The sequence below is a fragment of the Pristiophorus japonicus genome, chromosome 8 (genome assembly GCF_044704955.1).
Source record: "Pristiophorus japonicus isolate sPriJap1 chromosome 8, sPriJap1.hap1, whole genome shotgun sequence".
NCBI classification, from domain to species: Eukaryota; Metazoa; Chordata; class Chondrichthyes; family Pristiophoridae; genus Pristiophorus; species Pristiophorus japonicus.
Window position 1 is genome coordinate 125736939 of NC_091984.1, and position 26394 is coordinate 125763332.

Below are 26394 nucleotides of genomic sequence, written 5' to 3' on the forward strand. Positions count from 1 at the left end.
GTGCCCCGCTTGGACATTAGATTTCGGTATCGACGGGGCGCGGAGCATTACCGTCCGGAAGTGGCAAGCCAGTGTGCAACGCCGCTGGTTGCAGCACTGGCTCAATTTTTGGTTGCCGCCTGACCCTTAGCGCTCCATAGCGCGCCCTGGTGGGACTGTCTGTGAAAGCGGGCGCTCCAAGCTGTAGTGGCCACAGTGAGGTAAATAATGTCGACCTCAGGTACGTGTGATTGTATTTTATAAAAAAATTTTTTGTGGTGGCATGAGCTATGTATTGGGAATGTTTTTGGTGTTTTTTATTCTGTTTCCTCTCTTCCCCCCGCCCCGGCCCCCCCACCAGGCCTCTGTTATGGTGCTCCGAGAGGGTGGCTCTTTAGCTTGGGATTTTCCCTTGCTCAGCCGGCCTTGGCCCTAAAAGAGGCATGCAACACCTCCCTTAGCGCCCTGCTCCAAACGCTGGACCCAGCTGATGAATTTTGCAACGGCAGACGCAAACCATTTGCCAGTGCAAAATTTAACGCTCCGCCCGGGATAATGCCCCAACTGCAGCGCGACCAAATTTTTCCCCCACTGTGTCGACCAATGAGTTGGAGGCAGGATCTATGACAGAACTCACTGCAAAAAAAGTCTACATACTCAGCAAACAGTCTATTTAAACAGAGTCACTACGCACTACACTAAATCACAGTAACAACAGCAAAATCTTCTGATAAAAGCAGGGTGAATTCTCCAGCAAAATGCAGTGAATGGAGAATGGTTACACAATACAAATTATGTGCGTAAAATCAATCACAGTCACTTACAGCAGTACGGGCTCCAAGCATGAGTGAGGGGGGAATTATTCAATCATCTCCAATCGGACCAGGACCAGTCAACAAAAATATCACATGGGAATCCAATTATCCCATCCTCATTGCCAATATGATATATTCTTTACGACATCACAAACACACAGACTACAAGATGGCTCTCTAGGAATATGTCATGTGACCTTGTCACATGATCTTTTTATTATAAAAATCAATGGTTGCATTACCACAGTAGTCCACGAGGTGGAGCTGTAGTCCACTAGGGGGAGCTCTATCTTATACTATGCAGCCGAAAATATATTACCATGTTTTGAGATTCTGAAAAAGCTCCTCAGTTACAAGCACGATTAAGGACATATATGCTTCTATTGTTACCTCAAATAGTTATTGATACATGGCTGCTGAACAGAGCTTTACAAATATAATGCAACAGGCTAAAGGTGTTAGAAACACATTCATTTGTTATGCAAACGTGATATATTTTGCCTGTAGCTCAGTCTTGGATTTAGGAATCTGTGCTAGAAAATTTTTAATTCACTTGACGAGAATGAATGGAATTTACAATCATATTTTTTTTTCTTTGCTGCTTTCATTTGCCTGTGCAAGGGGAATGCTGCATTACTAGTGCTCGTCTGGGAGTTCTAATTAATCATTACTGAAGATCAGTGAGGTTTTCCGCCACCTCAGTAAATTGGATAATCGCTCGGCAGCTCAGGGTCAGTGCGAATTCTCCTGCCCTATGAATTGCAGTTTGAGTTCACTGCTTTTACCAGCTCCACAGACAGAGACAGAGGGCGGCATTGGAGGGTGCCAGGGCTTCCGTTTTCTGCTGATATTTGCTTTCCCACTGAGGGAAATGCACTGAAAACACAGAGAGGTTGAAGAAGATGAATAAGACGATTAAAAAAAAACATCGGCTTGATTTTAAAACCCCAGCAGATTTTGGGCAGACAGAGCAAGTGTGAAGGGTACTTGCGGGCCTAAGTTTCAGGTCCTGGGGAACTCCCGAGCCTTATTTACCTGCCGCTGGTCCACTTTCCACCCAGAACCGGCGCAGAGCGGCTGCTGTTTGGAGGAGATTGGGTGACCTGCGACCACTCCCACTGACTTGCAGCTAATTGGATGGGAGGATGGTTCGGGAAGAGGCGGGGGGGGGCGTGAATCCAGGGCTGGGGGAAAGCAGCAACTTACGTCCATGAAATTGATATTTTTTCCATTCTACCAGCTGCTGACCTGCTTCATCCTGACATGGTGTGTGGGGTGGTGGGGGGGAGTGGGGATAGGAGTGTGGTTGTGGGGTGTGGGGGAGAGGAGTGTGGGTGTGGGATGTGGGGTGTGGGGGAGAGGAGTGTGGGTGTAGGGTGTGGGTGTGAGGAGTGTGGGTGTGGGGGAGAGGAGTGTGGGGTGTGGGGGAGAGGAGTATGGATGTGGGGTGTAGGGGAGAGGAGTGTGGATGTGGAGTGTGGGGGAGAGGAATGTGGGGGAGAGGAGTGGGGGAGAGGAATGTGGGATGTGGGGGAATGTAAATGGGGGCGAGTGTGGGGGGGGAGTGTGGAGAGGGGAGTGTGGGAAGGGTAGGGTTGGGTAGTGTGAGGGTGGGTAATGTGGCGGGTGAGTGAGTGTGGGGGGCCGAATGAGTGTGGGGGGGTATGGGTGAGGGTAGGTGGTGGGTGAGGGTGGATAGTGGGGTGGGGTGGGAGAATGTGTGGGGGTAGGTAGTGGGGGGTTGTAGGTGGATGGCAACTGGGTGGGGGGATAGGTGTGGTTGGGTATTGGGAGGGCGTGGGTGGGTAGTGGGTGGGAGTAGGTGGGTGGGGAGTAAGTGTGGGGGTTATGGGTGGGGGAGTTGGTTTGGTGGTGGGTGGGGGCGAGTTGTGGGGGGTGGGTGGGGGAATGGGTGGGGCTGTGGGTGGGTGGGTGAGTAGTCGGAGTGTGTGGGTGGGGGGGGCCGTGGTTGTGTGGTGGGGCGGTGCTTAAACCCTCGGCCACTTCCCCGCTCCGGCTCCAGTTAAAATGCCATCAGGGTCCTATCGACGTCTCATGGACCGTGATTGGCATTCGTGCTTGAGGCTGTCCGCTGAGGGTTCATTGTCCTCTGCCGTAAACCTATGGCGTGAAGATTGGAGCGCGGTGGGATTGGAGCAGCAAATGGATCCGTTCCATTTGAACGGTACACCCGCTCCACGCTTGTTGGACGGGGTCGAGTTAAAAATCCTCCCCCCCAATATTTTTTGCGTTCGCTTGTCACCATGGAAATTTCTGGACTCGCCATGCAAAATCCAGGCTGTCGGATCCATCAATGGAAGGGCCAGCATTCCTAGTCTGTAAGGTGCTCCTGGTCACCTATGGCATTGCTTACAGTGAATTAGAGGTTACTGTGGGACACAGAAGAGGGCTGGGCTGTGTGTGAGTGAGGAAGGAGAGCACATCTCCATTGAAAGAATTTGCCAAGAAGTTTGCAAGAGATAGAGACCCATTTTAAGTAGATAAATCAAACTGTTCTCTCAATGATCACATTTACAGATATAAATCAGGCTCAACCCTGTGTGATGGGGCAACTATTTAGCTTTATTGTCCATCTGCTTAGGGTTTGGATTTTTCTAGAAAATGCAAAAAATTAATTTGCATGTTTCCTTTTTTTTTAAACCAAATATTTTTGCAATAGAACTCACTGTTACTAAAAGTAAATACATTAATTAACATCTGAATTCATAACCTATATTCAGAATCTAAGTCTAAACTTAACTAATGGCACAATCTCTCCTGAATCTTTTCCTGTTGATATGAAGAGCGCTTGCTTTTGAGTTCTGTCGTAAACATAAATGAAAGGCAGGCAGCTGGCATAACTCTAAACAAGTACTTTGTATCAGTTTTTATGGTAGAGGACACTAACAATATTCCAACACTGGATAGTCAATGGGCTATGGGGGGGGGAGGAACTTAACACAATCACAATCACTAAGGAGGCGGTGCTCAGTAAGATAATGGGACTAAAGTCAGATAAATCCCCTGGACCTGATGGCTTGCATCCTTGGTCTTGAGAAGTAGCGGCAGGGATTGTGGATGCATTGGTTGTAATTTATCAACATTTCCTGGATTCTGGGGAGGTCCCAGCAGATTGGAAAACTGCAAATGTAACGCCTCTATTTAAAAAAGGAGGAAGACAAAAAGCAGGCAACTATAGACCAGTTAGCCTAACATCTGTGATTGGGAAAATGTTGGAGTCCATTATTAAAGAAGCAATAACAGGACATTTGGAAAAGCAAAACTTGGTCAGACAAAGACAGCATGGATTTATGAAGGGGAAGGCATATTTGACAAATTTGCTGGAATTCTTTGAAGATGTAACGAACAGGGTGGATAAAGGGGAACCAGTGGATGTGGTGTATTTGGACTTCCTGCAGGCATTTGACAAGGTGCCACACAAAAGGTTACTGTACAAGATAAAAGTTCAAGGTGTTGGGGGTAATATATTTGCATAGATAGAAGATTGGCTAATTAACAGAAAAGAGAGAGTCGGGATAAATGGTTCACTCTCTGGTTGGCAATTAATAACGAGTGGGGTGCCGCAGGGATCAGTGCTGGGACTCCAACTATTTACAATCTATATTAACGACTTGAAAAAGGGGACTGAGTGTAACGTAGCCAAGTTTGCTGATGATACAAAGATGGGAGGAAGGGCAATGTGTGAGGAGGACATAAAGAGGCTGCAGGAGGACATAGACCGGCTAAGTGAGTGGGCAAGAATTTGGCAGATGGAGTATAATGTTGGAAAATGTGAGGTCATGCACTTTGGTAGAAAAAAATCAAAGAGCAAGTTGTTACTTAAATGGAGAAAGATTGCAAAGTGCTGCAGTACAGCAGAACCTGGGGGTACTTGTGCATGAAACACAAAAGGATAGTATGCAGGCACAGCAAGTGATCAGGAAGGCCAATGGAATCTTGGCCTTTATTGCAAAGGGGATGGAGTATAAAAGCAGGGAAGTCTTATTACAGCTGTACAGGGTATTGGTGAGGCCACACCTGGAATACTGCGTGCAGTTTTAGTTTCCATATTTATGAAAGGATATACTTGCTGTGGAGGCAGTTCAGAGAAGGTTCACTAGGTTGATCCCAGGAATGAGTGGGTTGACTTATGAGGAAAGGTTGTGTAGGTTGGGCCTCTACTTATTGGAATTCAGAAGAATGAGAGGTAATCTTATTGAAATGTATAATATTATGAGGGGGCTTGACAAGGTTCATGCAGAGAGGATGTTTCCACTGGTGGGGGAGACTAGAATTAGAGGGCATGAATTGAGGATAAGGGGCCGCCTATTTAGAACTGAGATGAGGAGAAATTTATTTTCTCAGAAGGTTGTGAATCTGTGGAATATGCTGCCTCAGAGAGCTGTGGAAGCTGGGACATTAAATAAATTTAAAACAGAAATAGACAGTTTCTTAAACGATAAGGGGCTAAAGGGTTATGGGGAATGGGCAGGGAAGTGGAGCTGAGTCCATGATCTGATCAGCCATGATCTTATTGAATGACGGAGCAGGCTCCAGGGGCCTTATGGCCTACTCCTCCTCCTATTTCTTATGTTGTTATGTTCTTATAAGTATTTAGAATGCATTACATTCTTTTGTGCAGATCGCCCAAAAATGGGCGTTATTTCTGCCATGGGTGGTAAAAATGTGTTTTCAGATCGCCAGCCTCTCACCCATTCTCAAAGCACCTAGTCTCCATTTTTGAAATTAGGCATTACCACGAGAGATATGAAATGGGCGGTAGCGTTAAATCTCTGACCTTCTGCCGTAAAGTGTCGCAGTCCTTAGCAATGGCATGGCAACGCTCGATTCCCATGATTCAGGAGGTCAAGGGTCATCATTACATGCGCAAAAGAGGAGACAGAGAGAGAGGGAGCTGAGAGGGACTGAAAGCGTGTGTGGCTGTGGTGTGTGCTTGTTTGGCTGTTGTGGGAGACACGAGGGAGATTCACCAGCAGCAAAAAGCCTATTAAGCACCAAGAACATAGTTGGCACCGAGTTTTTGTCCAACAAATAAGATAATAACATGGAAGGGATAGTGGAGGCCCTGGAGCAAGTAGCCAGGAACACTGGTGGCAGAGGGCTCCCAATAGTCCCGGAGCAAGCACTGCACCCCAAGGTTCTGCACCCCCATTGCCAACCACACATGAGAGCCAGCAGCAACACCTTAATTCTGGCTCGGAGCATGTTCCCACCTTGGGACCGTCCTCTCCTGTATCCATCCAAATGGCATTTTGGCTGTCACCCCCCACCAATGAAGCATCTCCTGAGGAGCTCCTCGGCAAGGCGGTTTGAAGTCAGGAGGGGAAGGGGTAGTGGTGGGGAGGAGAAGCGAGTGGGGGGGGGCGGAAGGGTTGGTTTGTACAGAAATACTGATGATTTCAGACAAATGTTCGGTTTAAATGTTTTTTACTTAACAAGACCTTGTTGCGCATTGGCTCAGATAGCTTCACCGTTACACGCTGGCAATTCCTTACCATCAAAGGGTATAATTACACGTAACTTGAATCAACTTAAACTTTAACTGTCACCAAGGTGATGTCCACCATTGATGTATGACCTGCACATCCAGCAATGTGTCAGCTTTGTAAACACCACCAACGTTCTTTCAGGAAAAGCGCTCATTGATGAGCTCCTGACATAAGGCTCTGGCAGCTATCATGCCACCATGGGCCCTTTCAAGCAGTCTACAGGGGGGCGGGGGCCTGGCTTCAGCCTGATTATCTGGGCCGATGTCAGCATCCGCCTCCTCGTCCTCCTCTTCCTCTCCTGAGATGGGCTGTCAGAGACTTCAGGCAATTCTTGTCCCCTCCTGATAGCCAATTTGTGCAGCATGGAGCACACCACCATGAATTGAGCTACCTGCTCAGGGTGGTATTGGAGATTGGCTCCTGAGTGGTCAAGGCATCTAAAACACTGGTTAAGCAGTCCAATGGTTTTCTCCACGATATTGCGAGTGGCTCTGTGGCTCTGGTCATCAGCCAGGTGGCGGGGCCATATCCTTTGTCACCAAGCAGCCAGCATTGACCTTGTGGCTGATTGTTAAACAAGTCAGATACAGTGCTCTCACACAGGATGTGAGCATCATGGATGTTGCCCGGAAATTTAGCATTCACTGCCATTATAATTTGCTGGTGGACAACAAGTTGGACATTGAGGGAGTGGAATCCATTGCGGTTCCTGAAAACCTCTGCATCCTGAAAAGTTTCCCGCATCGCGATGCGCATACAGTCTATTGCTCCCAGCACCTTGACGAAGTTTGCAATTCTGGGGAATCCTTGAGCCCTCTCAGACTTTGCCTCTCTGGTTATAGGGAAGCTGATCAAGTCCCTCCTGCGTGCGTACAGGGTTTCTGTCTAATGGAGCAATATGTGGCATGCTGAGACAGACCACAAATGTCGCCAGCTGAGGCCTGAAAAGAACCCGACGCATAGAACAACAGTGCCATGGTGACTTTGCCCTTGACGGACAGTGCAGTACTGATGGTGCTAGCAGGCTGCAGATCTGTCCTCATGAGCTGGCATATCTCAGTGATAACCTCTATGTGGAAGCGCAGTCTCCGAAGGCAGATGGTGTCGGGCAAGTTGAGGTAAGACTGCTTCTCCCTGTACTTGCGGGGGATGTAACGTCTGGTCCTCATCATCAGTCTGGCACATCTTACATTGGGCACATAATGCAGTGGAGCATTCCTTCGACAATCTCAAGTCTGCTGCATGTAATTGGTCACCAAGAGAGGGTGAGAAAGGACAGGCCCCATTGCAGTAGCTCTGTGTTTTTCACCGATTGCTCACAAAGTATGAATGTCCTGACGAAGTCACCTATTAAATTTCAATTGTTCACTGTATGGCAAAGATGTTTGTACAGATGGTCACATCACCTCCAAAGACCTCCAGAGTACATCCGAACTCCCCCAAGGTTGAAGCAGAGCAGCCGTTTAAATTATGCCACGTTATGTATATCATGGCATCGTAACGCTGTGAGTAGTTCCAGTTAGTTCCACTTTTTCCGGACGGTTTTTTGGGCATGCGATATTATGGGCGATATGTGTGCAAGGTGGTGAAAGTGAAGCTGGGCGATCTCATGGCCGCTAGTTTTGGCAAATGTGATCTTTACGATAAGAAAAAGTGGGCGGTCGGTATTATTGAATCTCGACGATAATTCCGTGTGGAAAGTAACAGTGGCCGATATTATGGGCATTGATTTCGCCCATTCTGATGATTCCGCCCCCAAAAAGTAGGCGGGCGGTATTATTTTTTTCCGCGATTACGCACATGGGGAAAGTAACGCTCGGTGATAAGTTGCCGAAAAATGCCAGTCAGTTTCCATCTTGTGGCTAAATGGGCGATATATGGGCGTAATATGTCATTTCAGCGGTAAAATGGACGTTAACTGGGCATTAAGCATGCAAAAAAAGTGGGAAATCTAGCCCAAAGTCCCACTCATATTTATTGGTATCCAATGCTTTCTGGTTTTCTTTCCTCAACTGTGACTGGTTTTCTCGATATACCTGCTAAAGCAGTTGCAGGAACTACTAAATATTATGTAGGTTTTAAATTTCAAAGTCACCTCAGGAAAAATTCATGCTTCACCTTGTTCTGATGTTCTAAATAAAACAGCCCCAAATTCAGATGCTTTCAATGGTTTCCTTTGGGTTTTCTGTTCTTAGTCGTGGTCCACTGGAAAGATCGCGGTTTACTGACAGCGTGTTTTGGCTTGCTCTGTGAACCACCCGATGTCCCAAAAGAATGCGAGGCAAGCAGTTTATGCATTCTAGCTCATAAGGACGAGGTTGTATCAGTTCTGGAAACATTACTAACTATAAGCATTTAGATTTTAATCTATTTAATAGATTGGCTCTCTAATGCTATTAACTTGCCAGCTATCGAGGAATCTAATCCTAAATTAGATTGATCTCAGACACTGATTTTAACTGTAAATTTATCAGTCAGCATTTAATGCTGAATTACTGTGCCATCAAGGAACTGGTCTTGTAACGTCTGTCATTTGTTTAATCAATTAACTGCAACTGCTAATTATTTGTATATTCACTTTTTAAATTTAAGTGCTGCTAACTATGATTCTAAGCTAATAATTGTTAGTTCCTACCTTTTTTTCTGATTTTTTTGATAATTAACAAGAGAGGGTTAATTCAATTATTCAGTAATTCACATGGATCCTGATGGGAGCACCGTTTGTGTAAATAGAAACATAGAAACATAGAAAATAGGTTCAGGAGTAGGACAGTCGGCCCTTCGAACCTGCACCACCATTCAATAAGATCATGGCTGATCATTCATCTCAATACCCCTTTCCTGCTTTCTCTCCATACCCCTTGATCCCTTTAACCGTAAGGGCCATATCTAACTCTCTCTTGAATATATCTAACGAACTGGCACCAACAACTCTCTGAGGTAGAGAATTCCACAGGTTAACAACTCTCTGAGTGAAGAAGTTTCTCCTCATCTCAGTCCTAAATGGCTTAACCCTTATCCTTAGACTGTGACCCCTGGTTCTGGACTTCCTCAACATCGGGAACATTCTTCCTGCATCTAACCTGTCCAATCCCGTCAGAATTTTATATGTTTCTATGAGATCCCCTCTCATCCTTCTAAACTCCAGTGAATACAGGCCCAGTTGATCCAATCTCTCCTCATATGTCAGTCCTGCCATCCCGGGAATCAATCTGGTGAACCTTCGCTGCACTCCTTCAATAGCAAGAACGTCCTTCCTCAGATTAGGAAACCAAAACTGAACACAATATTCCAGGTGAGGCCTCACCAAGGCCCTGTACAACTGCAGTAAGATCTCCCTGCTCCTATACTCAAATCCCCGAGCTATGAAGGTCAACATGCCATTTGCCTTCTTCACCGCCTGCTGCACCTGCATGCCAACCTTCAATGATTGATTTACGTTGACACCCAGGTCTCGTTGCACCTCCCCTTTTCCTAATCTGCCGCCATTCAGATAATATTCTGCCTTCATGTTTTTGCCACCAAAGTGGATAACCTCACAGTTATTCACATTATACTGCATCTGCCATGCATTTGCCCACTCACCTAACTTGTCCAAGTCACCCTGCAGCCTCTTAGCATCCTCCTCATAGCTCACACCGCCACCCAATTTAGTGTCATCTGCAAAGTTGGAGATATTACACTCAATTCCTTCATCTAAATCATTGATGTATATAGTAAATAGCTGGGGTCCCAGCACTGAGCCCTGCGGCACTCCACTAGTCACTGCCTGCCATTCTGAAAAGGACCCATTTATCCCGACTCTCTGCTTCCTGTCTGCCAACCAGTTCTCTATCCACGTCAATGCATTACCCCCAATACCATGTGGTTTAATTTTGCACACCAATCTCTTGTGTGGGACCTTGTCAAAAGCCTTTTGAAAGTCCAAATACACCACATCCACTGGTTCTCCCTTGTCCACTCTGCTAGTTACATCCTCCAAAAATTCCAGAAGATTTGTCAAGCATGATTTCCCTTTCATAAATCCATGCTGACTTGGACCGATCCTGTCACTGCTTTCCAAATGCGCTGCTATTTCATCTTTAATAGCTGATTCTAACATTTTCCTCAATACTGATGTCAGGCTAACTGGTCTATAATTCCCCGTTTTCTCTCTCCCTCCTTTTTTAAAAAGTGGTGTTACATTAGCTGCCCTCCAGTCCATAGGAACTGATCCAGTGTCGATAGACTGTTGGAAAATGGTCACCAATGCATCCACTATTTCTAGGCCCACTTCCTTAAGTACTCTGGGATGCAACCTATCAGGCCCTGGGGATTTATTGGCCTTCAATCCCATCAATTTCCCTAACACAATTTTCTGACTAATAAGGATTTCCTTCAGTTCCTTCTTCTCGCTAGACCCTCCGTCCCCTAATATTTCCGGAGGGTTATTTGTGTCTTCCTTCGTGAAGACAGAACCAAAGTATTTGTTCAATTGGTCTGCCATTTCTTTGTTCCCCATTATAAATTCACCTGATTCTGACTGCAAGGGACCTACGTTTGTCTTCACTAATCTTTTTCTCTTCACATATCCATAGAAGCTTTTGCAGTCAGTTTTTATGTTCCCAACAAGCTTCCTCTCATACTCTATTTTCCCCCTCCTAATTAAACTCTTTGTCCTCCTTTGCTGATTTCTAAATTTCTCCCAGTCCTCAGGTTTGCTGCTTTTTCTGGCCATTTTATATGCCACTTCCTTGGATTTAACACTATTCCTAATTTCCCTTGTTAGCCACGGTTGAGCCACCTTCCCCGTTTTATTTTTACTCAAAACAGGGATGTACAATTGTTGAAGTTCATCCATGTGATCTTTAAATGTTTGCCATTGCCTATCCACCGTCAACCCTTTAAGTTTCATTCGCCAGTCTATTCTAGCCAATTCACGCCTCATACCATCGAAGTTACCTTTCCTTAAGTTCAGGACCCTAGTCTCTGAATTAACTATGTCACTCTCCATCTTAATAAAGAATTCTACCATATTATGGTCACTCTTCCCCAAGCGGCCTCGCACAACAAGATTGCTAATGAGTCCTTTCTCATTACACATCACCCAGTCTAGGATGGCCAGCCCTCTAGTTGGTTCCTCCACATATTGGTCTAGAAAACCATCCCTAATACACTCCAGAAAATCCTCCTCCACTGTATTGATACCAGTTTGGTTAGCCCAATCTATATACCCATGATAACTGCTGTACCTTTATAATCCTAATGCCATTATAATCCTAATTTACCACATATCTATTATTCCATATCTAAATCAATTGAAACTTTCAAATAGATTCCAGGTTTTAACCACTCCCACACGTCCATCATTCCATTGATATGTTATCTGAACCATTTGATTCGATAACTTAATATCAAGTAGTCAATGAGGAGGAAAATTGCGGTCGGAGGCTTCCTTCGTATGAACGCCTCCGACCAGAAAAAAATCTACGAAAGTACCTGGTGGTCCCGGAGGAACGTAGGATCCCAATAATAGGCCTCGATTCTCTGCACACGGTGAGATGTTTTTCACATACGGACATGCTGGAGTCATGTGGGTGCAGTCCACCGATCATTATGCAGTATTCTCATTGATAAAAAAGCGAACTCCGTTTGTACTTGTTCCCATTACTATCAATGAGTAAAATCCCTAAAACACCGAAACACAGCATAATAAATAAATAAAACACCTCACATATTTAAAATTAATTGAAATTAATGTAATTAAATGTTTTAGAAAAATAAATATTTTTGGGGAATTTTTTTTATATGTTTCAATAGGGTTAAAAATAAATTTGCCAATGGGCAGGATTTTTAATATAAAAATGAGTGTTTAAATGAAATTTTTATATGTTTTACAAGTGTTACAATGGTAAAAGTAAGCTATGCTGCTGCTTTTACCAGGCGTAAAAGTTTGAACGACATTCGCTGGGCATGAGTTGGGCAAATAGTTCTTCTCCCGGGGATGCGGAGGATCTGTATGGAGAAATGTTGACAGATCGAAAAAGCCATTCTCCGGCGCATGCGCATTGCGCCCCAAAAATCAACATTTTTGAGACCTCGCTTGTCCGGGTGCACTTTGTACAGACCCGGTGAGGCCGTAATTATCAGCCGATTATACTTTATTAGAAACCATCCAACTGTCTCAATCCTATATTCCAACTTGTAGCTCACTCCCTGGTATCCATTATACTATATATAAACCATCTGACCCCCTCAATTAGATTCCAACTTGTAGCTCACTCCCTATACTATATCATCATCATAGGCAGTCCCTTGAAAAAAGGATAAGTTCACAGGTGTTCCAATGAAGGACCTAAAATTCCAGGTCCTGAATTACATCCTGAAGAGTGGAAGATGCCTTTGCGTGGATTTTTTTAACGTGTGGTGGCCGTTGCACACCAGCCACCACATGGGCTTGACAGAGCTAGGTCTTGGTCCAGTGGCAAGGATTACCCAAGATGACTGGAGACCTGCTCTGCTGCACGGACCTAGTGCGCACTCATATCACAGTGTGGGCTGGCCCCGAGCTCACGCCTCCCCTGGGCCCAGATCACATCCCTCCACAGTCTCTCGCCGCTCATTCGCCCCGACCTCGCTACTCCTGCTGTATCTGCCCACGCTCCAATCTCCGACCTGGATCTTGATGATGTTGCTCTTCGCTGCCGTCGCAGCTCGTGCTGCTCCCTGAAGTAGTATGCCTCCACGCTGCTCCCAGGCCACCGCTCGCCACTCCTTTTATGGCCCCGACCTGCCACTGATGGTCTCTCTATATGCTATATATAAACCATCCGACCCCCTCAATTAGATTCCAACTTGTATTCCACCACGTATTCACAGCCTTGTCAAGGTAACTTGTACAGTGGTGTCCACGTTTAATTGTGCTGCAGAAATTTACTACTACAGTCCTGAAAGGCTGTTGTGTGTGGAACAGATGTCCAAAGCAATCAGTTAAAAAGTTACTTGCAGACAGCAATTAAAAGGCAGTTGTTTTGTGTGAGCAGAGACTTAGTACTTAACAGCCCCCATGGCAGTTCATTAATAATGGCATTACTGCAAGTCTCACAAGGTTTTATTTGCCTTAAAAGCATTAGACAGTGTGTATTGTAATATGCTGTTTGCCCTGAAAGCATTAATATAATGGAAAGCTAAACATAAATACTTCATAGTTGAATACAATTCCGTGACTTCCACTGCCTGATAGCTAAATCCCACATATCTTAATTAGAGAACAAAGGTAGAGAGCCTGGAGTCTGAACACACAGTATATCTGGTTTACAAGCTAAAGCTTTTTTTCAAACCTGATCCAGTGTAATGGTTTGCTGTTGTTAATAGTCAATGCAACACCAAGTACTTACAGACTATGGTCATTACAGAAATGTGCTTATATAATAAGACTGAGAGGTGTTGGGACATCAAGCCGACTATCTGTCATTCAATGACCTTCAGCAAAAGAATTCAGCGAGCAGCATCATTATCCACTGGAGCCGTGGTCTAAGATGCTTAAAGCAGTTCGGCCTCATCCAAAGAGCTCTCAATAGAAAGGCAAATCTCACTTGCCCTGGGGACAACTTATATATGCCCAGTCACCTTCCCTGCTTCATGGCTCTGTTTAATACTGGGACAGTGCAGTGTAAAAGGCTCAACCATTTAGACATTAGTGCCATTAATTCCTGCAGGGGCTCCTCCCAATCGTTCAACCTAACTTCAGCAGATGATCCACGGAGACCCCAGAGAAAGTCCAGTTTGAGAGCGGGTGTGATCAAAAGAGGACAATATTAAGTGTCAGCCTCAGCTCAGTGGTGGCACTCTCGCCCCTGAGCAGAAGGTCATGGGTTCCCGTCCCACTCCAGAAACAAAAGAATATGAAAAAAAAACATACCATTTCAATGCCCCTATGATTTTTCTCCCAGGAATGTTCAGGAGATTGATCTTTAATTCTTGGAGACTTTGGAGACTCCAATAGAAATTTGGAACACTTTACTCCAAATGGCTGTGGATTCTGGGACGATTGGAGCTTCCAAGACTGATTTTGATTGACTGAAGCAAAATACCGTGACTGCTGGAAATCTAAAATTAAAACAGAAAATGGTAGGAGCAAAGATAATGTTTCAGTTCGATAACTCTCTTGCTCTCTCCACAGATGCTGCCTGACCAGCTGAGTATTCCCAATAATTTCTGTTTTTATCTGAGATCCATAGATTTTTGTTTGGTAAGAGTATCAAGGGATATGGAGCAAAGGAGGGTAAATGGAGTTAAAATACAGATTGGCCAGGATCAAATTCAAAGGCAGCAGGCCCGAGAGGGTGAATGGCCTATCCCTGTTCTTATGTTCCTAGGACAATCCTGGACGGTTGGTAACCACTACATCTATGGCAAGTATCCATTTGCAACTGGCAAGGTGTTTCCCAACAGAGGTGTGACTCTGTCAAATCCTTCTGAACAGCTGGCTGGAGAGTACCATAGACAACATTTGGAAGTAGGTTGCATTCCCACACTATAAAATACTCCATATTATAAAATAAATACTGTGACAACACGAGCGGGTCAGAAGCTGGGTATTCTGTGGCGAGTGTCGCATCTCCTGACTCCCCAAAGCCTTTTGACCATCTACAAGGCACAAGTCAGGAATGTGATGGAATACTCTCCACTTGCCTGGATGAGTGCAGCTCTAACAGCACTCAAGAAGCTCAACTTCATCTAGGACAAAGCAGCCTGCTTGATTGGTACCCCACCCACCACCTTCAACATTCACTCCATCCACTACTGGTGCACCATGGCTGCAATATGTACCATGTATAAGATGCACTGCAGCAACTCGCCAAGGCTTCTTTGGCAGCAGCTCCCGAACCCGTGCCCTCTACCACCTAGAAGGACAAAGGCAGCAGGTGCATGGGAGCACCACCACCTGCAAGTTCCCCTCCAAGTCACACACCATCCTGACTTGGAAATATATCGCCGTTCCTTCATCCTTGCTGGGTCAAAATCCTGAAACTCCCTCCCTAACAGCACTGCAGGAGTACCTTCACCACACGGACTGCAACAGTTCAAGAAGGCGGCTCACCACCACCTTCTCAAGGGCAATTAGGGATGGGCAATAAATGCTGGCCTTGCCAGCGACGCCCACATCCCAGAACAAATTTTAAAAACATCTTGGGCTGAGGAATATAACGCTGTGGGGTTGGAATAAAGCACCATATTACAGGCACAAAAATGGGGAATTACAAGGTCTACTCTAATGCCCTCCCTTTTTGAGATTTTCAAGTGCTGCAGTGCGATGAGAATTCATGTAAAGCATTTGGATTTCGACAGGCCCTTGGGATTCTATAGCTCAAGTAGGTGGAATATTTTGTTCAGCTGTTGCCATGTACAGCTCCTCCAGACCCATCTTTTGTTTCTTTATTTGTCCCTTAACCATCCCCTTTTGTCTCGCACCATCCTCCCTTTTGTCATTTAATCTCTCCTGCCCTCCACCCTATCACGAACCTTCCCTTTTGTTCTTTCCTCCCGTCTCCCCTTTTCCTACCTCAGTACTTGCTTAAAAACTGTTAAATCTCTAACTTTTTCCCATTCTGACGAAAGGTCACCGGCCGGAATTTTCTTTACCTGGGCGGGTCCAGTGCGGGCGGTCGGAGTGGCGGGTCGTGAACCCGTTGTTGCTTCAGAAATCGGCTTTGTGCTAATTGGGCCTATTAAACTCGCCCTGCGGCTTACCGGTCCCTATTAAATGGCACGGGTCGGATGACGTCATCGATGACTCGTTTTCAGCTGGGATATTTAAAGGAGCCATGGCCACATTGCATTTGAAGGTTCATCTAGGAGTGTGCAGGCACTGTGCAGCATTGGAGTGCTCCAAACAGTTGAAAACATGACTGCATAGAGGCAGAGGGCTGCATCCAGATTCTCTGATGACTCCCTCCATATGCTTATGGAGAGAGTCAGAGCATACAGGGAGGTCCTTTTTGCTGCTGATAGCCAGAAGGGACCTCCCCAGGAGACAAAATGAGGCTGGCTCCAAATTGCAGAGGAGGTGAACAGCAGGGATGTGTTGAGGAGGACATGGATGGAGTGCCGGAAACATGAGTACAAATTCACACTCAACTTTATTCTGGTGATCCTCTCATCACATCCCCATTACTCTGCCTTCCCAACCATATTCCTGCACATCCTTACTCAGACCAATATAACTTGCATGTCCACCCATCTCTCTCTATCTATATTATCACATCCCCATCTCACTAGCCACCCCACACACTCACCCTCATCCTAATGCAATCATACCAACTAACAACACACAAGGAGGCCACTTGGCATTGCCACCCCACTCCATCATAGTCTTCCTCTAACGATGTAACCCATCCATTCCTTACACTCATGCCATCACTCTCACTCAACCTCTTCTTTCTCTCCTTGCAGGAAGAGAGAGCCCACAATAAGAGGGAGAAGGAGAGAACTGGAGGTTGTCCTCCACCTTCACAACAACAGAGGAGGCTGCGTTAGAAGTATTGGGAGTGGCAGAGCAGTTGGAGGTGAGAGACGGGGACATCTCAGCAACCCGGTGACAGAATTACATCTTTTCAGCCACATGGCGTGCAGGAATCACTTATATGAGGACTGATGTGCATAATAGTATCTGTACCCATTCTTCATATGGCATATCTAACTAATTTCTTCACTCTGCTACAGGTCAATCAAGAGCCAACCCCTCCCCCCCCCCCCTCCCACACTGTCTAGGAGGAAGAGGAAGACGACTCCTCAGAGGAGCCTCCAGGCTCTGAGGGCGCACTATCACCTGACATAAGTGGACCCAACCCCAGCGCAGAGACGTACTTCTCGGTGAGTCCCACGCAAGATAGAGTAGCATTGTCACCTGGTCTGACACAAGTCACAAGTGAGCAAGAGCAGATGGTGGAGACAGGGACAGCAGTGCTGACTCCTCGTCAGAGGGCACATGACACTCCTAGCTCTGCTCAGCTTCAGGCAGTTGCTGAGTCTCAGAGGCCATCCAGACAGAGGGCGATCCTGGAGGTGCAGCAAGAAGTGTAGGGGGCTCGGACATGTTTTGCAACTGCGATGTCTGCAAATGTGCAGAGAATGGATGAGTCCATCTCCAACGTGATCACCACCGTGTCGCAGGCGATGGTGACTGTAGGCTCTTCCATGGATAGGATGGCCACCTGCATTGAGTAGCTAATGTGCCACTCACAGGCGTACATGGTATCTTTGGAGAATAGATGGCAGATGCTCATATACCTCCTGTCTAGGAGGGATGTCAGCATAGACATGGGACCTCATGGCCCCATTGAGATGCAGCAAGGTGATCTCCAGCCCTTTGCTAGCAGGGAACTGCGAGTGGCCCATGAAAGGGATGATGTTGAGAGGGGATATGGAAGTGGGGGCTCCTCTCATAGCACTTACATTTCTCCCCCATTACCAGCCCTTCAGACAGAGCCCCCGATGCCTCCTCAGACTGAGATGACTGAGTCTGCCCCTGCACAGTCACAGGAGGAGCAGACTTTGGCGGGGCCATCACAGGCTCCAAAACCCAGAGGACGTCCGCCAAGAGTGTCAATGCAGTCGCAGTAGGGAAGTGAGCAGGCTGCCTCTACCTCTGCTGAAGCCACAGGGGTTGCACCTCATAAAAGAAAATGTAAGAAAAAGATGCCACACAAGTAGATTCACAAGGGTAGCCACTTGGGTGTTTGATTCAAATTTAATGTAAAGTTTCTGTCGATATGATGTCAACCATAAAACTATTTATTTTTACTACTTTCCAGTCTTGGACAAATTTGTGTGCACCTTTCGAAGTGGCTTAGTGAGTTAGAGTGAAAGGTGAGACATAACATTACCACCAGCAATGGTGGTCAGTGTGAAAGGAATGGCTTGGTCATTGTAGGGATGCTTTATGGTGTTGCTGTGCGGTTTTGTCAACCTGGCGCACCATGTGGCAGCCATATCGGTGTACTGCATAAAGTGAAGTCAATCTGGCCATGATGAAGCCACCACTGGTCTCTGGGGCAGCAATGTGCTCGAGTGCTGGTGGGATCTGGACCGTAGCTTCCTCCAGCTCCTGCTCCTCCTGCTCCTCCTCCTCTGAGGAGGCTGTGTGCTCAGTGCCTTGCTCCTCATGCAGTGCTAATCCTCAAATTTCCCACCCGACCAGCCTCCACTCGCGCCAGCACGGACCCCAGAAAATTTCAGCCATTAACTCTGTTTCTCTATCCACCTGCTGAGTGTTTGCAACATTTTCTGTTCATATTTCATATTTCCAGCATCTGTGGTATTTTGCTTTTGGAATATTTCGATAATTGCGTGCTATTCCACAGAGGGAAAAAAATCTGAAAGCAAATGCAAAGTTTTCGTAAATGATGCTCTTCTGATTTCAGATGTTGAAACATAACCCGTAATTTCTGAAGTAATTATACAATTTATTTGAAGAAATAATCCCAGGATTAATGCCACTATCACTGGCTTTCACCAAAACGGCTGCTTTTGATCTAGTTTGGATCTAAATCTGTCACCTTCCGATTATCTCTCCATCACCTAGACAACCGCAGACAGGCTCAATGACCCCCAAAAACTATCCCTCTTTGACCTCTGATCCCAGCAGGTTGTAAGGCAATAAACAGTGGCATGCAATAGCACTGTCAAGGGCTCATTACATACTGTACTTGTAATTGATAGGGCTCATTACCTACTTTGTTAGAAATGCCAGTGCTTATTACTGACTGTAATTGATAGGACTCGTTAACTCACCTGTGAGTGACAGGGCTCATTACCTGTGAATTATGAGGCTCACTACTTGCAAATGAATAGGCTCACTATTGATTTGGAATTAAGACGATTCATTACCAAGTGCTTGTAATGGAGCAAGCTTATTAATTTCTGTGTATTTATAATAGGAAAAGCTCATTTTAGTACTTGTAATAGACAAGGCATATTACTATACTTGTGAAGGATGAAACCCTGCAGCTCTGAATAATATGGCTTGTTACTGCACTTGTGAGTGACAGGATTCATTGGCCTCAAAATGAATTCGCTGGAGAAGAGAATTTCAGTTTCAGGTATGGCATTACTAGCTGCTCCTCCCGGTTCCACATTCAAGAATGAAAGAAAGACTTGCATTTATATAGCGCCTTTCATGACCACCGGACAACCCAAAGCATGTTACAGCCAATTAAATACTTTTGGAGTGTAGTCATTGTTGTAATGTAGGAAACCCTGCAGCCAATTTACACACAGCAAGCTCACAATGACCAGATAACCGGTTTTTAGTGATGTTGATTGAGGGATAAATATTGGCCATGACACCGGGAATAACATCCCTGCTCTTCTTTGAAATAGTACCATAGGATCTGTTACGTTCATCTGAGAGAGCAGATGGGGCCTTGGTTTAACAGAGCACTCCCTCAGTACAGTACAGTGTCAGCCTAGATTTTTTCATGCTCAAGTGTCTGGACTGGGACTTGAACCCATAACCTTCTGACTCAGAGGCGAAGGTGCTACCGAATGAACCATGGCTGACACAGCAGATAAGTTAAAGGCGCTTTATTAATCCAACAACAAAAACTTACATTTATATAGGCCTGAAACATAGTAAAACATCCGCAAGTGCTTCACAGGAGAGTAATCAGACACGATTTGACACTGAGCCACATACAGAGATATTGGGGCCAAGTTTCGGCCTGAGTTGCTCCTGTTTTTTTGGAGCAACTGATTTAGAACGGAGTATCTTAGAAATTTGAATTCTCGGCATTTAGTTTGCTCCAGTTCCAGTCAGTTAGAACAGTTTCACTTTGGAACAGAATTTTTTTTTCAAAAGGGGGCGTGTCCGGCCACTTATGCCTGTTTTCAAAGTTTCGGCAGTGAAAACTTACTCCAAATGAACTTAGAATGGAGTAAGTGAAGATTTTTGTACGTTCGTAAAAATCTTGTCGACACTTTAGAAAATCAGGCGTAGGTTGCAAATTAGGCGTAGGGAATGGGGGGGTGGGGGGGGTGTTTAAAGGGAAGTTTACAAACATTAAACACTTCAGTTTTACAAATAAAGAGCCATCATCAATAATAAATGAAAATACATTAATAAATCAACAAATAAATCAATCAAAAAAAATTAATAAAAAATAAAAAAAAATTAAAAAATCAATAAATAAAACATTTTCTACTTACCAACTGCAGCACTGGGAGTACTCTAACAGCGTGCTGGGACAGCCCCCCCAGTGTGTCTCTGTCAGTGTCTCTATCTCTCTGTCTGTCTGTGTGTGTGTCTCTCACTCTCTGTCTGTCAGTGTCTGTGTTTCTGACAGCGAGGGGAGGGGGAGAAGGGGGGTGGGGGGGTAGGGGGAGAAGGGGGGGAGAAGAGAGGAGGGAGGGAAGGAGGGAAGGAGGAAGGAGAGAGGAGGGAAGGAGAGAGGAGGGAGGGAGGGAAGCAGAGAGGAGGGAGGGAGGGAAGGAGCGAGGAGGGAAGGAGAGAGGAGGGAGGGAAGGAGAGAGGAGGGAGAGAGGAGGGAGGGAAGGAGAGAGGAGGGAGAGAGGAGGGAGGGAAGGAAGGAGAGAGGAGGGAGGGAAGGAAGGAGGGAGGAGGGAGGGAGAGAGGAGGGAGGGAGGGAGAGAGGAAGGAGGGAGGGAGAGAAGAGTGAGGGAGGAGAGAGGGAGAGAGGGAAGGAGGGAGGAGGGAGGGAGGGAAGGAGAGAGGAGGGAGGGAGGGAAGGAGAGAGGGGGGGAAGGGAGAGAAGGAGGCTGAACGGCCGGGCCCAAGACCTCAGGCTGGATTTACAGGTAGGTGGCGTCGGGTCTCGGGGGAGTCGCGGAGGTCCGGGGAGGTGGCGGGGGGAGAGTTGCGGAGGTCCGGGGGGGGGGGGAGAGAGTCACGGAGGTCCGGTGGGGAGGGGGGGGAGTCGCGGGGAGGGGAGGGGAAGAGTCGCGGAGGTCGGGGCGGCGAAGAGAGAGAGTCGCAGAGGTCCGGGGTGGGGGGCAGAGAGTCGCGGAGGTCCGGGGGTGGGGGGTGGGTGGGAGAGAGAGTCACGGAGGTCTGGGGTGGAGGGGTTGGAGAGAGCGGGGGTCGGGTCCGATCCGGTCCGGTCCGGTCAGGTGGGAGGAGCCTTATTCATGCAGCCCCAGTGAGGCCATTCGGCCAGGGCTAGGTGCTGCATGCTTCGTGCCCCTCTCTCAGTTTTGGGCGCCTGGAGCTACTGCACATGGGCGCCTGTAGCGCGCATGTGCAGAGGTCCCGGCACTGTTTTCAGTGCAGGGACCTGGCTCCGCCCCCTACAGCTCGTGCTGCGCCTCGCCCAGCTCCAGAGGACCTGCAGGGAGCCGGAGAATAGGTAAGTTTTTTTTAGGTGCACTTTCTAAGGCGGAAAACGGGCGTCCAGGTCTGGGCTGCGCCAATTTAGGCGTGGCCCGGAACTTGGGCCCATAAGGACAGGTGATCAAAAACTTGGTCAAAGAGATAGGGTTTAATGAGCGGCTGCCCGTGTCCAAACTCGCACCGAGTCCCGTTCACCCATCACCCCTGTGCTCGTTGACCTACATTGGCTCCCAGTTAAATAATGCCTCGATTTCAAAATTCTCATCCTTATTTTCAGATCCCTCCATGGCTTCGTCTCTCCCTATTTCTGTAATCTCCTCCAGTCTAACCACCCGCCTGAGATGTCTGCGCACCTCTACTTCTGCCCTCTTGAGCATCCCTGATTATAATCGGTCAACTATTGGTGGCCGTGCCTTCTGTTGCCTGGGCCCTGAGCTCTGGAACTCCCTGCCTAAACCTCTCTGCCTCTTCACCTCTCTTTCCTCCTTCAAGACGCTCCTTTAAACCTATCTCTTTACCTGCGCTACTTTCTCCTTATGCGGTTCGGTGTCAAATTGTCTGTCTCATAATACTCCGGTGAAGTACCTTGGGAAGTTTCACTATGTTAAAGGCGCTATATAAATACAAGTTGTTGTTGTTGTTAAAGGATTAGAGAGTGATGGAGGGGCAGAGAGGTTTTTGGGAGGGAATTCCAGATCTAAGGACTGAGGCAGCTGAAGGCACTATCGCCAATGATGGAACAATGGAAATCTGGGATGGGCAAGAGCCCACAATTGGAAGAATGCAGAGGTCTCGGGTAATTGTAAAGCCAGAGGAGGTTACAGAGACAGGCGGAGCGAGGCCATGGAGTGGTTGTTGTTGAACAGCCAGGACCTCACTTAACATCTTATCTGAAGGTAGGCTCCTCGAGAAGTCAAGAACTCTTTCAGTATTCCATTGTAATGTTAGCCTAAATAAGACGCTCATCAGTTGTGGGGCTTGAACGCAGGATCCTTCCAATGTGGAGTTGAAAGTGCAAGCAACTGAGTCAAACTGATACATCCGAGATACAAAATTCATTGTCTGCCATATAACTAATTGGAATTTGAATTTCTATTGATGTCGCTTATATCCAATCAGTTAATTTTACGATATGGCACCCACGAAAAAGATTTACTGCCACGTTAACCTGAAAATATGAAGCCGTGTCAATGCCCCACTCCACATTATCTGCATGGTAGGCTATCCACATTATCAGCAGAAAAATGACTGTCAGGCATCAGATAATTAAAGTGTTATCAGTTTAATGATGGTTTGCACTTTCTGCACTTACTGTAGATTGGCTTAGGAAGGCGTTTAATATGCAAACTGGGAAAGCTGTAAAGAAGTCACTCAGCTTACATTGTATTGAGCTGTTCAGGCCTTGTCAAATGCTTATAGAATAAATTGGTTTCAAGGGCTCGTTGCTGAATCGACTCCATCCAGCCCTTTAATTAGTGACGACCCCCCACTAACAGTGAAGGAGAGAAGACATTCTACATAAAATGACGAACGATGTGTATTGAAATGGTCCGTGCTCTTATGGAGAGATGTGTAATTGTCCTTATTTCCACTCCTGCTCCCTGTTCCGCACTTTAGTCAGACAAAGGGAGTTCAGCCTGATTTGAAGGGCAACAGCTGTTTGAAGCGAATGACCAGACACGGTCATAGAAACATAGAAACATAGAAAATAGGTGCAGGAGTAGGCCATTCGGCCCTTCTAGCCTGCACCGCCATTCAATGAGTTCATGGCTGAACATGCAACTTCAGTACCCCATTCCTGCTTTCTCGCCATACCCCTTGATCCCCCTAGTAGTAAGGACCTCATCTAACTCCTTTTTGAATATATTTAGTGAATTGGCCTCAACAACTTTCTGTGGTAGAGAATTCCACAGGTTCACCACTCTCTGGGTGAAGAAGTTCCTCCGCATCTCGGTCCTAAATGGCTTACCCCTTATCCTTAGACTGTGACCTCTGGTTCTGGACTTCCCCAACATTGGGAACATTCTTCCTGCATCTAACCTGTCTAACCCCGTCAGAATTTTATATGTTTCTATGAGGTCCCCTCTCATTCTTCTGAACTCCAGTGAATACAAGCCCAGTTGATCCAGTCTTTCTTGATAGGTCAGTCCCACCATCCCGGGAATCAGTCTGGTGAACCTTCGCTGCACTCCCTCAATAGCAAGAATGTCCTTCCTCAAGTTAGGAGACTAAAACTGTACACAACACTCCAGGTGTGGCCTCACCAAGGCCCTGTACAACTGTAGCAACACCTCCCTGCCCCTGTACTCAAATCCCCTCGCTATGAAGGCCAACATGCCATTTGCTTTCTTAACCGCCTGCTGTACCTGCATGCCAACCTTCAATGACTGATGTACCATGACACCCAGGTCTCGTTGCACCTCTCCTTTTCCTAATCTGTCACCATTCAGATAATAGTCTGTCTCTCTGTTTTTACCACCAAAGTGGATAACCTCACATTTATCCACGTTATACTTCATCTGCCATGCATTTGCCCACTCACCTAACCTATCCAAGTCACTCTGCAGCCTCATAGCATCCTCCTCGCAGCTCACACTGCCACCCAACTTAGTGTCATCCGCAAATTTGGAGATACTACATTTAATCCCCTCGTCTAAATCATTAATGAACAGTGTAAACAGCTGAGGCCCCAGCACCGAACCTTGCGGTACCCCACGAGTCACTGCCTGCCATTCTGAAAAGTCCCCATTTATTCCTACTCTTTGCTTCCTGTCTGACAACCAGTTCTCAATCCATGTCAGCACACTACCCCCAATCCCATGTGCTTTAACTTTGCACATTAATCTCTTGTGTGGGGCCTTGTCGAAAGCCTTCTGAAAGTCCAAATATACCACATCAACTGGTTCTCCCTTGTCCACTCGACTGGAAACATCCTCAAAAAATTCCAGAAGATTTGTCAAGCATGATTTCCCTTTCACAAATCCATGCTGACTTGGACCTATCATGTCACCTCTTTCCAAATGCGCTGCTATGACATCCTTAATAATTGATTCCATCATTTTACTCACTACTGAGGTCAGGCTGACCGGTCTATAATTCCCTGTTTTCTCTCTCCCTCCTTTTTTAAAAAGTGGGGTTACATTGGCTACCCTCCACTCCATAGGAACTGATCCAGAGTCAATGGAATGTTGGAAAATGACTGTCAATGCATTCGCTATTTCCAAGGCCACCTCCTTAAGTACTCTGGGATGCAGTCCATCAGGCCCTGGGGATTTATCGGCCTTCAATCCCATCAATTTCCCCAACACAATTTCCCGACTAATAAGGATTTCCCTCAGTTCCTCCTCCTGACTAGACCCTCTGACCCCTTTTATATCCAGAAGGTTGTTTGTGTCCTCCTTAGTGAATACCGAACCAAAGTACTTGTTCAATTGGTCTGCCATTTCTTTGTTCCCAGTTATGACTTCCCCTGATTCTGACTGCAGGGGACCTACGTTTGTCTTTACTAACCTTTTTCTCTTTACATATCTATAGAAACTTTTGCAATCCGTCTTAATGTTCCCTGCAAGCTTCTTCTCGTACTCCATTTTCCCTGCTCTAATCAAACCCTTTGTCCTCCTCTGCTGAGTTCTAAATTTCTCCCAGTCCCCGGGCTCGCTGCTATTTCTGGCCAATTTGTATGCCACTTCCTTGGCTTTAATACTATCCCTGATTTCCCTTGATAGCCACGGTTGAGCCACCTTCCCTTTTTTATTTTTTACGGTAGACAGGAATGTACAATTGTTGTAGTTCATCCATGTGGTCTCTAAATGTCTGCCATTGCCCATCCACAGTCAACCCCTTAAGTATCATTCGCCAATCTATCCTAGCCAATTCACACTTCATACCTTCAAAGTTACCCTTCTTTAAGTTTTGCACCATGGTCTCTGAATTAACTGTTTCATTCTCCATCCTAATGCAGAATTCCACCATATTATGGTCACTCTTCCCCAAGGGGCCTCGCACAACGAGATTGCTAATTAATCCTCTCTCATTACACAACACCCAGTCTAAGATGACCTCCCCCCTAGTTGGTTCCTCGACATATTGGTCTAGAAACGCATCCCTTATGCACTCCAGGAAATCCTCCTCTACCGTATTGCTTCCAGTTTGGCTAGCCCAATCTATGTGCATATTAAAGTCACCGATTATAACTGCTGCACCTTTATTGCATGCACCCCTAATTTCCTGTTTGATGCCCTCCCTTACATCACTACTACTGTTTGGAGGTCTGTACACAACTCCAACTAATGTTTTTTGCCCTTTGGTGTTCTGCAGCTCTACCCATATAGATTCCACATCATCCAAGCTAATGTCCTTCCTAACTATTGCATTAATCTCGTCTTTAACCAGCAATGCTACCCCACCTCCTTTTCCTTTAATTCTATCCCTCCTGAATGTTGAATACCCCTGGATGTTGAGTTCCCAGCCCTGATCATCCTGGAGCCACGTCTCTGTAATCCCAATCACATTATATTTGTTAACATCTATTTGCACAGTTAATTCATCCACCTTATTACGGATACTCCTTGCATTAAGACACAAAGCCTTCAGGCTTGTTTTTTTAACACCCTTCGTCCTTTTAGAATTTTGCTGTACAGTGACCCTTTTTGTTCTTTGCCTTGGGTTTCTCTGCCCTCCACTTTTCCTCATCTCCTTTCTGTCTTTTGCTTTTGTCTCCTTTTTGTTTCCCTCTGTCTCCCTGCATTGGTTCCCATCCCCC

At 46.3% G+C, this 26394-nt stretch overlaps 2 long non-coding RNA genes across 2 annotated transcripts in view; both read right to left on the reverse strand.

Annotated features, from left to right (window-relative positions):
- Positions 1–971, reverse strand: part of LOC139268743 (uncharacterized) — an 85298-nt gene extending 84327 nt beyond the window's left edge. Inside the window, exon 1 of the long non-coding RNA XR_011594096.1 lies at positions 804–971. This is a non-coding gene — a long non-coding RNA (uncharacterized lncRNA). The remainder of the gene's footprint in view (positions 1–803) is intronic.
- Positions 972–11797: 10826 nt separating this feature from the next.
- Positions 11798–16037, reverse strand: LOC139268744 (uncharacterized). Its single transcript, XR_011594097.1, has 3 exons — positions 15929–16037; positions 14205–14392; positions 11798–11972 (listed from the first exon to the last, which is right to left on the reverse strand). It is a non-coding gene; the product is annotated as an uncharacterized lncRNA (long non-coding RNA).
- Positions 16038–26394: the final 10357 nt, after the last annotated feature.